At 36.4% G+C, this 13,586-nt stretch overlaps 1 protein-coding gene and 1 pseudogene across 1 annotated transcript in view; both read right to left on the minus strand.

The window, feature by feature from the left end:
* OR2L13 (olfactory receptor family 2 subfamily L member 13) overlaps nt 1-13,586 on the minus strand; it is a 176,182-nt gene that overhangs the window by 107,247 nt on the left and 55,349 nt on the right. The window lies entirely within an intron of this gene.
* On the minus strand, nt 4,943-5,963 carry LOC101132617 (olfactory receptor 2L5-like; annotated as a pseudogene).

Consider the following 13,586-nt stretch of genomic DNA (forward strand, 5'->3'; position numbering starts at 1 on the left):
TTATGTCAAATGTTTGTAAAAGAGCAGGGCGCAGTGGCACAGGCCTGTCATTCCACCTATGGGGAGACTGAGGCAGGAGAATTGTTTTAGGCCCACAGGGTTCAATTGCCCATGGAGTGGTAGCAGACCAAAACACCAAAACAGTGGGAGTTGAGAAGAGAAAGAGTTTAACAATCGTAGGTCAGCTGAAGGAGGAAGAGGAAGGATGCCTCAAATCAGCCTTCTGGAGATGCTTGGGGATGGTATTTTTAAGGAGTCCAGATGAGTGATGAGCTAACATGTGGGGATTGCTGATTGGTGGAGAAGCGAGTGGTGAAGTCATAAGACAGGGAGATGAAGACTCTGCATCCTGCACTGAGTCAGTTTCTCAGACAAGCTCTGCAGACCCACTGCGTCAGTGGACCCATTGTAATTCGGATCTGGAAAACATCTTAAATAGAAAACTTGAGGTTTCCTAAAATTAAAGATGATATGTAAAGAAGCAATTAAGGGAAGTGAGGACCTGGTGACAAGACCAGCCTGGGCAACAGAAGGACATGATGCCTCAAAAAAATAAATAAACAAAACATAAATTCTAGAGGAATTATAAAATAAATCATTCCAATGAATATTGACTGAGATGTGGATAGGTTTCTGCTCTTCATAAATAGACATATGTATAGTAAAGTATGTTTCATTAATGAATCAAGAAATCTGATATAGAAAATATTTTGTTATTCCACTAATTATGCTCTAGATTGTATGAAATCACACTGAAACACAAAAATTTTTTCTGTAAACACTTTGTAGGCTGACTCTAATTATTATGTGGAAATGCAATGGGCTAAGAATAACTAAGCAGGCTTTGAGCTATGAATAGGTTGAATGCAGAGCAGTTACTCAAGTGCAACATCTGGGCATGTGAAGAGGAAAAGAGCAAGCCACTGATGGTAACAGATAATAGTCTGTGGAGCCATAGAGAACAGAGATTGTTACAATACATCTTGATGACATGTTATTATTAGAAATAGTGGGATCTATGAGAGTGGAAGCGAAAGATAGAGTTTAACAAGTACATTCAGAATGCTTCCTTGTGTAGATGATACCTGATGTTTACACTGAGAAAAGGGAGTGATGAGGATTCATGCAGTGAAAGAACTTTATGAGAATAGAGAACAATGCATTAAAGATAAAAGCTATTGGACCTAATGTCATGAGGACTGGCTTTTCAAAACTTGTTCAGAGAACTGCATTCAATTTAGCATGAAGAGAACATAAAGTTCCAGGTAGAGTCAGATGTAGGAAGGAATTAGCCAATGGAGAGAATGACATACCATACTAAGGAAAGTGAGATCATCAAAATATATTTTAATTATATAATTCCAGGAATAATTCAAGTCAGTCTGATTGATTGTTGATTTTATTAAAGATGTACCAGAAAATGTTTTATTTTATTAAAGATATACAACATGTTGTTTGACATTCATATACATATTGAAATGATTACCACACTCAACTTATACAGCATGTTCCATAGTTATGATTTTTTTACTAAGAACACTTAAAACCCACTGTCTTAGCAAAATTTCAATATATAATACAATAGTTATTAACCATAGTCTTCATCAGCTATCTAGACTTACTCATCCTACATAACTTCAAGTTTGTAGCATTTGACCTACGCTCTTTCTCTCCCTCCCCACTGCTAGTAACCACCATTTTACTCTCTGTTTCTATCTATTCCACTTATTTTTAGACCCAAAATATAAGTAAGATCATGTAGTATTTCTGTGTGTGTGTCTGAGAGCCAGTCTGGATTGAAGGACAGAAAGAAGAGAAACCAAGACTTGTAGTGTTAGGCTACAGTCATAGTAACATAATCACTCCCAGTTCTGTTTGTTTGTTTTTGAGATGGAGTCTTGCTCTGTCGCCCCGGCTGGAGTGCAGTGGAGCGATATCAGCTCACTGCAAGCTCCGCCTCCTGGGTTCACACCATCCTCCTGCCTCAGCCTCTCAAGCAGCTGGGACTACAGGCGCCCGCCACCACACCCAGCTAATTTTTTGTATTTTTAGTAGAGACGGGTTTTCACCGTGTTAGCCAGGATGGTGTCGATCTCCTGACCTTGTGATCCGCCTGCCTCGGCCTCCCAAAGTGCTGGGATTACAGGCTTGAGCTACCGTGCCCGGCCAATCACTCTCAGTTTTTCTCAGCTTCTGAGACCAAATGGGAATCAATTGTGGTTGGGATTCTCCCTAGGAAAGCTCCATGCCACAAAATCTGAAACAAACAGGACCTTTAAGATGCCAAAGAGAATAAGAGACATTCCTGCATCCCTGCCACACATTGTGTTCGTTAATGAAATGAAGAGACAGCCTTTCTACACAGGTCTGAGCCACACTCCATCACTAGGTCCCACAGGTACCAATGCATGTCCATTGGTTTTACAAACTCTTTTATGACAAGGTCTCTCTCTCTCTCTCTCTCTCTCTCTCTCTCTCTTCCTCTCTCTGTCTCTTTCCATTCAGTGTCTGTCCAAATAGCACCACAGGAATTTGTTGGCTTAGCTGAGGAATCAAGATTAAATCATATCTACTTTTTTCACCTTCCATATCTGTTTCTCTAAGTATCATGCATACAACAAACTTTTTACATATTCCATATCTCCCTTATAATGATGATGTAAATAAATAAATGAGGGGCATGGTACTCCTGGTTCAGCAGAAAGTCTAGATTCCATTTACCATTCTTTATATATCTGAACTCACTTTTGACATGCCTCAGAGAGCAAACATTTCAATATCCATGATAGAATCTATACACTTATTCCTCTACCTGAGGAGTAACAATAGCAACAAAACAAAATTGACAAGAGGCACTTAATTAAACAAAACAGCTTCTGCACAGAAAAAAAAAAAACAACGAGGAAACAGCCAACCTACAGAATAGGAAAAAATATTTGCACCGTATGCATCTGACAAAGATTAAATGTCCACAATCTGTAGGGAAGTTAAATAAATCAACAAGAAAAAACTAACCCCATTAAAAATGCAGAAGTTACATGAACAATGAACAGACATATCTGTGAGGAAGACATAGAAGTGGCCAAAAAACAAGAAAAAATACTCAGCATTATCAATCATCAGAGAAATGCAAGTCAGAGCCACAATGAGAGACCATTTTATACCAGTCACTATGGCTATAATTAAAAAATCAAAAAAGCACCAGATGCTGGTGAAGCTGCAGAGAAAAGGGAATTCTTATACACTGTTGGTGGGAATGTAAATTAGCCCAGCCACTATGGAAAGCAGTCTGGAGAGTTCTCAAAATACTTAGAGATACCATTTGACCCAGAAATTCCAGTGCTCTGTATACACACACACACACACAAAATCATTCTACCAAAAAGTCACATGCATTCATTGCTCATTGCTGCACTATTCACAACAGCAAAGACCTACAGTCAACCTAGGTGCCCATCAATAGTGAACTGGAATAAGAAAATATGCTACATATACACCATGAAACACTACACAGCTATAAAAAACAGTAAGAGCATACTGTTTGCAAGTGATATGGATAGAGCTGGGGGCCATAATCCTAAGCAAATTGACTGAGGAAGAGCAAACCAAATACAGAATGTTCTCACTTGTAAGTGGGAACTAAGCATTGGCCCACACATGGACATAAATATGGTGACAGTAGACACTGTGCCCTGCTAGAGGGAGGGGGTGGGATTAAAAACTATTGGCTGGGTAGTATGTTCACTACCAGGTGACAGGATCCACACACTAACTCTAAGCAACATGCAATATTCCCACGTAAAAACATCCACATGTACTCTCATACCTAAAATAGAAGTTGAAATAAAACATATCTGCATATAACTTCAAATTCCCCCCATAACATAACTAATGATAGCCTACTGTTGACAGGAAGCCTTAAAAAATAACATAATTAACTCACACTTTGTATCTTATATGTATTATATACTGTATTCTTACAGTAGAGTAAGCTAGAGAAAATCTTATGAAGAAAATCATCAGAAAGAGAAAATATATTTACTACTTATTTAGTGAATGTGGTTTGTCATGAAGATCTTCATCCATGTTGCCCTTACATTGAATAGGCTGAGTAGTAGGAAGAGGAGGAGAGGTTGGTCTTGCTGTCTCAGGAGAGGCAGAGGCAGAAAAAAAGCCCCATGTAAGTGGACCTGTACAGTTCAGATCTATGTTGTTCAAGGACCAACTGCCTATCAGTCATTCACCACTGCTGTCACTTGGATAATTTGGGGCTTTTCTCATTTGCTCATTCTACCTTCCTTCTTGCCTCCCTCCTCAGAGATTAAAGAGTTTCTCAGGAATGGGCTCTTCTGGAGAGCAATGGCCTTTCACTCAGAGAAAGGACCTAAGCGGATAACTTTTATGAAAATAACGTTGATCCTTTTGGGCACATGCCTAAGCATGTATAAAAATAGTGGAGTAGAGGAGCTGATCCCAAGTCATGCTAAATAGACCCGTTGATTTATGACAAGAGTAAGTAGAAATAAAATTGTGCAGAAGAGAATGTCTTGCAGGAGAATACCAGTGGCTACTCAGGAGGGAAACGTTGAGTGTGCTGTGATGTGACTGCGAATGTTTTAAATAACCTACTTGACACCCAACTGAGTCTAAGTCAACTACAGTCTAAGAGGTTCTACAGAAGGTAGCTGTATAGAACCTCTTATGGGGAAACTCTTGTTTATCTAAAGCCAAGTAGACTGCTCCCCAGACATAATTATTTATCCTGAGGTAAACTTTTAATAAATCATTACTTTAGGGAAAAAATGAATATACGATCTATCTTTTGATAAAAAGAAACAAATACAAAACCAAAATAGGTGTCTTAGAATATGCAATTGAAATGCCAAGACTAAATTAAAATACAAATCCTTTAGATTAATGTCCGTTTGACATACTGGGCATGTAATAATATTTTCCTTAACTGCTGTACACTGCTGAGTTGATATGAACCTAGCACTTTGACTCTAAGGCAGAACATATGTCTACATTTTCACCGAAAAGATTTTCTGAATCACTCGTGTCAGGGCCCCCATCACCTCCTTGTTTCTCAGGCTGTAGATGATGAGGTTGAGCATTGGAGTGAGGATGGTGTAGAAGACAGCCAGAACCTTGTCCTCTGTCGGAGATCACAGGGATCTTGGGCATAGATAGGTATAAGCAAAGAGTGCATAGTAGAAAGTCACTACAGTGAGGTGGGTGCTACAGGTCGAATAGGCCTTCTTCCTCCCTTCTGCAGAGTGCATGCGGTAGACAGCAAGGAGAATCCGGCCATAGGAACATGCAATACAAATGAAGGGAAACACAAGAAAAATGGTGGTGCTCAAAAACACCGTGCACTCATAGACCCAGGTATCCATGCAGGCTAGGGTCAACATAGCTGGAACATCACAGAAAAAATGATTGATGGCTCTGGACTTGCAATATGGGATACGGAATGCATATACCATGTGAGCACAAGAGTTGATGGAGCCTATCATCCAAGATCCTGTTATCATCAGCGCACACACTCTTTTTCTCATACGGATGGGATAGTGGAGAGGAAAGCAAATAGCCACATAACGATCATAGGCCACTGATGTCAGGAGTAGCGCTTCTGCACCTGCTAAAGTCAGGAAGAAGAAACTCTGAATCCCACACCCAATGAAGGAGATAGACTTGTTTCCATACAGAAAATCATAAACCATCTTAGGAACAATAGTGGAGATATAATTTAGGTCAATGAGGGAGAGCTGACTAAGTAGGAAATACATGGGTGTGTGGAGATGGATGTCCAAGAAGATGAGAAGAATCATGGATGGGTTTCCAATTAGAGTCATTAGGAAAACGAAATTAATGAGAATGAAGATGAAATGGCCAATTTTTGGTGGTGGGGACAATCCCAACAAGATGAAAGCAGTTGATGTTTGATTGTAATTTTCCATGGAGCATTCATATGATCCTTCCTGAAGGGAGACACAAGGGTAAGTGAAGTACAGTAGTTCCCCATTATCTGCAGGGGATGCATTTCAAGCCCACCAGTGAATGCCTGAAACTGGGGTTTACACTGAACCCTATATACACTATTTTTGTATCAATAAATATATATTATAATTTATAAATTAGGCGAGGAAGAGATTAACAAAAATAACTAAAAAGAAAATCTAACAAATATAATTATATACTGTAATAAAAGTTGTGTGAATGCAGTTTTTTTCTTTCTCTCAAAATATCATATTGAATAGTGTTTATTTTTCTTCTGATGATAAAATATTTCAGGGGAAGATAAAATGTCTACATGATGAGATAAAGTTAGGGGAACAATGTAGGCACGGTAATGCAACATTGGGCTATGAGTGAAAACAAATTTAAAATTTATGAAGTGCTCATTTGTGGAATTTTCCATGCAATCTCAGATGACAGTTGATTGCAGGAGAAACCACAAAAAGCAAAGCAGTGGATAACGGGGACTAGTTATAAAACAGTAAGCCAATAGTTTTTAAAAAGTCCTTAGTTTAGTTAGACTACGAATTATTTATACAATTTTACAACTCTTAAATGACGAAGTAATCTTTCCTATTTAGAAAAATATCTTATTTTGTCACCCAGAAATTAAATTTTGTGAGAGAAATATTTATAACCACAATTTTTAATAAGAAATATATACATTTATAGGAAAAAAACATTTCTCTTACAACTTCAATAGGATACGAATGTTTGCTGCCCAACACAAACTCAGATGTCATCAAGATCATTTGTTATGCTTAAAACATATGCATGCAACAGTAAATTTTATGCATATGTTATGGATCCATATTATGAACAATTTAGCACTACTTTTTCAGGATGATTTTTTCTACATTTATTCTTTAAAACTGCAGCAGCCTATGGCTTATTTGGAGTAACTTATATTTCCTTCTTGAATTGTCTTTGCATAATAATTCCAAGTTAAACTTTCATTAGTTAAACATCATTATTTGGTTCTTCTATTTAGAAATGTAGAATACATCCTTATTTCAAGTACCTTTTTCAGGAAATGTAATTCATACAGTTCATTTTTAATGTCTACCACCATCCATTCTCTTTTGCCTTCTCATCCAATTTCAGAATTCTTAAGTTAGTGCAGACCCCCATCTGAATATCTATATGCCAAGTTCATTTTATCTTCCATGTCTCTGTTCACGCTCTCTCCAATAGAATGTGTATTCTGTATCTTTGCTCCCCTAATGCTTAGATTACATAGACTTTGTGGATCCTTCAAGTCTTATGAAAAGATCATAAGAATATTTATCAATTATTTAGAAGGATCCATAAAGTATAATGTAATCTAAGCATTAGGGAAGAAAAAACAATAAATTATTTTATGATCCTTCAAAAGAAGGGGTTTGGAGAAACGATCATTCACTTAAACAGAAAAAAGGAAGCAGCAACTTGACAGTTTCCTGGGTATAGGTGGTTGGAGCATTCTCCTCCAGATAGAAGACATCAGTGGACGACTTTGCACTGAATGCCTAAAAGGACTGAAGTCTTTAGGCTTAAATATTATTTTAGAGCCAAAGGTCAGCAGACCTTTGAGGAAGTGTAACAATGTGAAAGAGTAAGATCCACACAGTGTGCAAACACACATCTATACACACACACAAAGATGTACACTCACTTAAACATCAATACACATGTATATATACCCTGATTAAAATGATCAGAAACCTGCAAAAAGAATGATTTTTTAAAAATAAGAATTCCTATCTTTAGGAAGGAAGATATGTATGATATGTTATGAAATCCACAAAATAAATATCATTATCTATGTAAAAGGATGTGACAGGTAACGATAAACGACTCTTGGAAATTAAAAATACAATAATTGATAAAATTTAAATGAAAATTTCAAAAGACAAATTGGGAAAATTCTATCAGAAGGAAAAAAGAAAACAACCTGAAAGTACTGAAAATTAGAAGAGAGAGAAATATTAGAAAATTAATATAACAGGACCAACATATACTTACAGGCGTTCCCAGAAATGCACATAGCAAATAATAATAAACCCAATATTGTAAAAAAAAAAATTCTCAGAACTGAAATATATTAGCCACCATACTCAAATGGCATGTTAAATCACAAAGTGAGAAATATTTTCCTAGAAAAAATTTCATGAAAATTGTGTCTCCTTGAAAACACTTCTAAAAATCTTAATTATCTGGAGATAAAATATTAAGTTTTTGAGAGAAATAGTAGTAATAATAATCAGAAGAAATACATGCATATATGTATTACCATCAGGTTTTACAAGAGTATATATTTTTTGTATTTAATCAATAGATTCTATCAGATGAGATGATGCTGTCAACCCCTTGCTGCAGACATAAATTGGAATGTATTTATGTGAAAAAGTGGGAGAAGGGTAATGAGTTTGGGGGTAGTGATGCTGGGGGGAGCAGGTAACTAGTGACAGTGGCCTGTGTCATGAGTCAAGGGCTGGTATTTGAGATACTTAAATCAAGCATTAGCAGATAAGCATGTTGTTTGAAAATACATGGGCAAAAACAGGGCAAGACTGGTAAGAAATTTTGAAGTCCTTATCTTTGGGGTCAGGAAGAGTTTGTTATGGGTCCAATATTTTAGCCTGTGGACTGTGGACACCATGTCTATGCATTACTTGAATAAAACATTAAAGTGATGTAAAAATTCTATCACAGCTAAGAATTTAACCCACAACTTCATGATAATAATGAGAATGACAATTTTTACTCTAGGATTTGGAACAAGACACAAATGTCCAATTTCACTGCATCTATTCAACATATTATTGGAAGTTCAGCCAAAGCAATAGAACAAAAGAAGAAAAAAAGTTATCTTAATTAAAAGAAAGGAAGCACGATAATTTCTATTTCCATATGACATAACTATATATGTAGAAAGCCACAGGATTCCACACACTAAAAACTGTTACAAATAATTAACAAAATAAGCAAAATTGCAGCATGCAACAATAGTCAAAACCTATTGACTTCTGTACACTAACAATTTGCTGTGACCCATTGAATATGACAGAAACAAAACTGTGTCTGTTTTGAGCCTAGGCTTCAAGTGGCTATACACTAACAACAAACAATCTGAAAAAGAGATTGTGATTTTATTTACAATAGTATCAAAAACATGAAACACTTAGGAATAAACATAACCAAGAAGGTAAAAGGCTTATACACTGAAAAATGACAAAATGTTGATTACAGCAATTAAAGAAGACACAAATAAATGGAAATATATCCTGTATTTATAGATTAGAAGGCTTAACACTGTTAAGATGTCAATAATATCCAAAGTTACTTAAAGATTCAATGAGAATAAAATACGTAGGAATACAACTTACAACGGACGTGAAGGACCTCTTCAAGGAGAACAACAAACCACTGCTCAATGAAATAAAAGAGGATACAAACAAATGGAAGAACATTCCATGCTCATGGATAGGAAGAATCAATACCGTGAAAATGGCCATACCCCCCAAGGTAATTTATAGATTCAATGCCATCCCCATCAAGCTACCAATGACTTTCTTCACAGAATTGGAAAAAACTACTTTAAAGTTCATATGGAACCAAAAAAGAGTCCTCATTGCCAAGTCAATCCTAAGCCAAAAGAACAAAGCTGGAGGCATCACGCTACCTGACTTCAAACTATACTACAAGGCTACAGTAACCAAAACAGCATGGTACTGGTACCAAAACAGAGATATAGACCAATGGAACAGAACAGAGCCCACAGAAATAATGCCGCATATCTACAACCATCTGATCTTTGTCAAACCTGAGAAAAACAAGCAATGGGGAAAGGATTCCCTATTTAATAAATGGTGTGGGGAAAACTGGCTAGCCATATATAGAAAGCTGAAACTGGATCCCTTCCTCACACCTTAAACAAAAATTAATTCAAGATTAAAGACTTACATGTCAGACCTAAAACCATAAAAACCCTAGAAGAAAACCTAGGCCATACCATTCAGGACATAGGCATGGGCAAGGACTTCATGTCTAAAACACCAAAAGCAATGGCAACAAAAGCCAAAATTGACAAATGGGATCTAATTAAACTAAAGAGCTTCTGCACAGCGAAAGAAACTACCATCAGAGTGAACAGGCAACTTACAGAATGGGAGAAAATTTTTGCAATCTACTCATCTGACAAAGGGCTAATATCCAGAATTGACAATGAACTCACACAAATTGACAAGAAAAAACAAACAACCCCATCAAAAAGTGGGCAAAAGATATAAACAGACACTTCTCAAAAGAAGACATTTATGCTGCCAACAGACACATGAAAAAATGCTCATCATCACTGGCCCTCAGAGAAATGCAAATCAAAACCACAATGGGATACAATCTCACACCAGTTAGAAGGGCGATCATTAAAAAGTCAGGAAACAACAGGTGCTGGAGCGGATGTGGAGAAATAGGAACACTTTTACACTGTTGGTGAGACTGTAAACTAGTTCAACCATTGTGGAACTCAGTGTGGCGATTCCTCAGGGATCTAGAACTAGAAATACCATTTGACCCAGCAATCCCATTACTGGGTATATAACCAAAGGATTATAAATCATGCCGCTATAAAGACACATGCACACGTATGTTTATTGTGGCACTATTCACAATAGCAAAGACTTGGAACCAACCCAAATGTCCAACAATGATAGGCTGGATTAAGAAAACATGGCATATATACACCATGGAATACTATGCAGCCATAAAAAAGGATGAGTTCATGTCCTTTGCAGGGACATGGATGAAGCTGGAAACCATCATTCTCAGCAAACTATTGCAAGGACAAAAAACCAAACACTGCATGTTCTCACTCATAGGTGGGAATTGAACAATGAGAACACATGGACACAGGAAGGGGAACATCACACACCAGGGCCTATTGTGGGGTAGGGAGTAGGGGAAGGAGGGAGGGATAGCATTGGGAGATATACCTAATGTTAAATGATGAGTTAATGGGTGCAGCACACCAACATGGCACATGTATACATATGTAACTAACCTGCACGTTGTGCACATGTACCCTAGAACTTAAAGTATTTAAAAAAAAAAGTAAAAAAAATGTAGTAAGTACATATTCAGTTTTAAAAGTGAATGAAGTTTTGACACATGCTACAACATAGATAAATCTTAAATACATTATGCTCAGTGAAATAAGCCATGAAGAGGCAAATATTGTATGAATTCACCTACATGAAGTACCCAGAGTAGTCAAATTCATAGAGACAGAAAGTCGAATGCTGGAACCCAGAGGATAGTGGAAGGGAGACAAGGAGAATAATTGTATAGGGAACAAAATTTTAGTTGAAGACAATGAAACTGTTCTGGAGATGCATGGTGGGGATGGTTGCACAACAACATAAATGTACTTAGTGCCACCGAATTCCACACTTAAAATAGTTAAAATGGTGCAGTTTACCTTATGCATATTTATCCTCATAAAAACATTAAAATGTACTGAAATTATTCCATATTTGGATTCCCAAATACATTTTAAGAAAATTCTGGCAAGTTTCTCAGCCTCTACAGAGCAAATTACTTCCAATTATTTTATGACCTCTGGTAATTTGTGAAGGACAATTCAGAAGAACAAATTATTTTCATATTTGTCATTTGGAAACAGTACAAGATCAGCATTAATTGTGATGCAATAGTATGTAATTTATATTAGTAGTTTAGTTATTGGCAAGTAGAATATATACTGTTTGAAATTACTAACACAATTAACATTTCAAACATTTCTATCATTTGTATTTTATACAGGGCAGTCTATGATCAACTTTCCATGAGATAGTCATAGTCCTAACTTTAAAAAGAGAAAATGTAACATAGGACAGAATCCTAAATGGCACATCGGATCTCATATTTAATGCCACGTTGTAACTGACTACCTCATTTAAAAATAATAATAATAATAATAATAATAATAATAATAATAATGACTTATTTTCTCCTCCTCCCCCCACCTCCTACTTAACTGGTTAGGAATGCAAATATATCCTTTACTGTCTCCACCGGACGCATTCTACAAAGCAAGTTTATATGACTTTGTGTTTACTTAGAAGTTCTAGAGACGGAACCTTGAAGCAAATCAGGCAACCCCAGAACTCCATCCCACTAGGAGATTGCCTCAGTTTACAACACAGCTCTGCCTGCGATGGTGCCAGCCAGACCGCCGGATAGAAAAGACATCAGAAGAAAATCACTGGACCCCCTATCTCCTCACCCCCTGCATGTCATTCATGCCAAGACCCCTTTAAAAGACCCTGCCTACTGCCCTGAAAGGGGAAGCACTTCCCAATAAGGCAGACACCTGTCCTGCTTCCTCTCAGCTAAGCTTGGAAGAAAAAGTCACTTTCTTTCTACTAGACCTTGTTCTCGTTAATTGGACTTTGCAAGTGGTGAGTGGCAGGAGATGTGTTCTGTGACGTTACAATATCTCTTGAACACCAATGTAGTGTCTCTTTGATTATTCATGTTCCACGGTTCTAATTCTATCATATTACATTATTTAAATAAAATTAGAGCCCTGTCACTAACAAGGAAGCAGTCTCAGCCATTACATATCTGTCTAAGTAATTTAAGGAGGACATTTTTTTCTTAGATAAAAATAAATCCAAATGGGTTACTTCTGTCCCTTAGTTTTTTATCCACCAAAATAGCTATAAGTATTTTAAGCCCATTTAAAAACATATACACTTGCTTTTATTTTTGTAATTCTCATAAAATGTATATATCTAGGTGTCAGAATTAATGATGTTGTACACTGGAGAAAAAGCAAGCAGAAAAAATTCTGATGATGGTTTCACAGTGAGTAGGAAAACCAAACATTCAACCCGGGCGACGTCTGGCATGAGAGGAAGGATAATGGCATGAACTTTTACTGACTGTCTCCACACACTGGCACTTGCAATATGTCAGGATTTGTTCCATAATTCCATTAGATTTAATCCTAATAACAAGCTCTTCACATGGACATCACCACGACATTTTATAGATGATGAAATTGAGATTCAGAGATTTTAAGTGGACTTACCTAGATTACACACAAACACACATACACATATGCATATATATACACACAAACAAACACATACACATATAAGTTGATATACACATATACATATTTATGCAAACATATACATAAACATACATTATATATAAAAATAAACATTTACATAAACTTCTTTAAAATGTATGGTCTATTTTATCCTTCAAATATTTTTAGGCAGTAAGTCTGAAATAAGGCTGGCTCACTTTAATTACCCAAAACAAAAATATAAGAGGTTAAATTTATTAAAATAAAAAAATCATTATAGACAGTAAATAACTGTGAAATAATAAAAATTTTTAAATCACAAATAAGGTTATCTTAATGATTAAAATTTAATCATTTCAACTTCTGTTTCCTCGTATCACCTGGTTTTACTGTGCTTTCACTTGATCCAGCAACAACCATACATAGCTTTATAGAAAAATGGTTTCTCAGAAACTCTAAAAGAAATGCAATTTCTGTCTTGTTCCCAATA

The sequence above is a fragment of the Gorilla gorilla genome, chromosome 1 (genome assembly GCF_029281585.2).
Source record: "Gorilla gorilla gorilla isolate KB3781 chromosome 1, NHGRI_mGorGor1-v2.1_pri, whole genome shotgun sequence".
Taxonomy (NCBI): domain Eukaryota; kingdom Metazoa; phylum Chordata; class Mammalia; order Primates; family Hominidae; genus Gorilla; species Gorilla gorilla.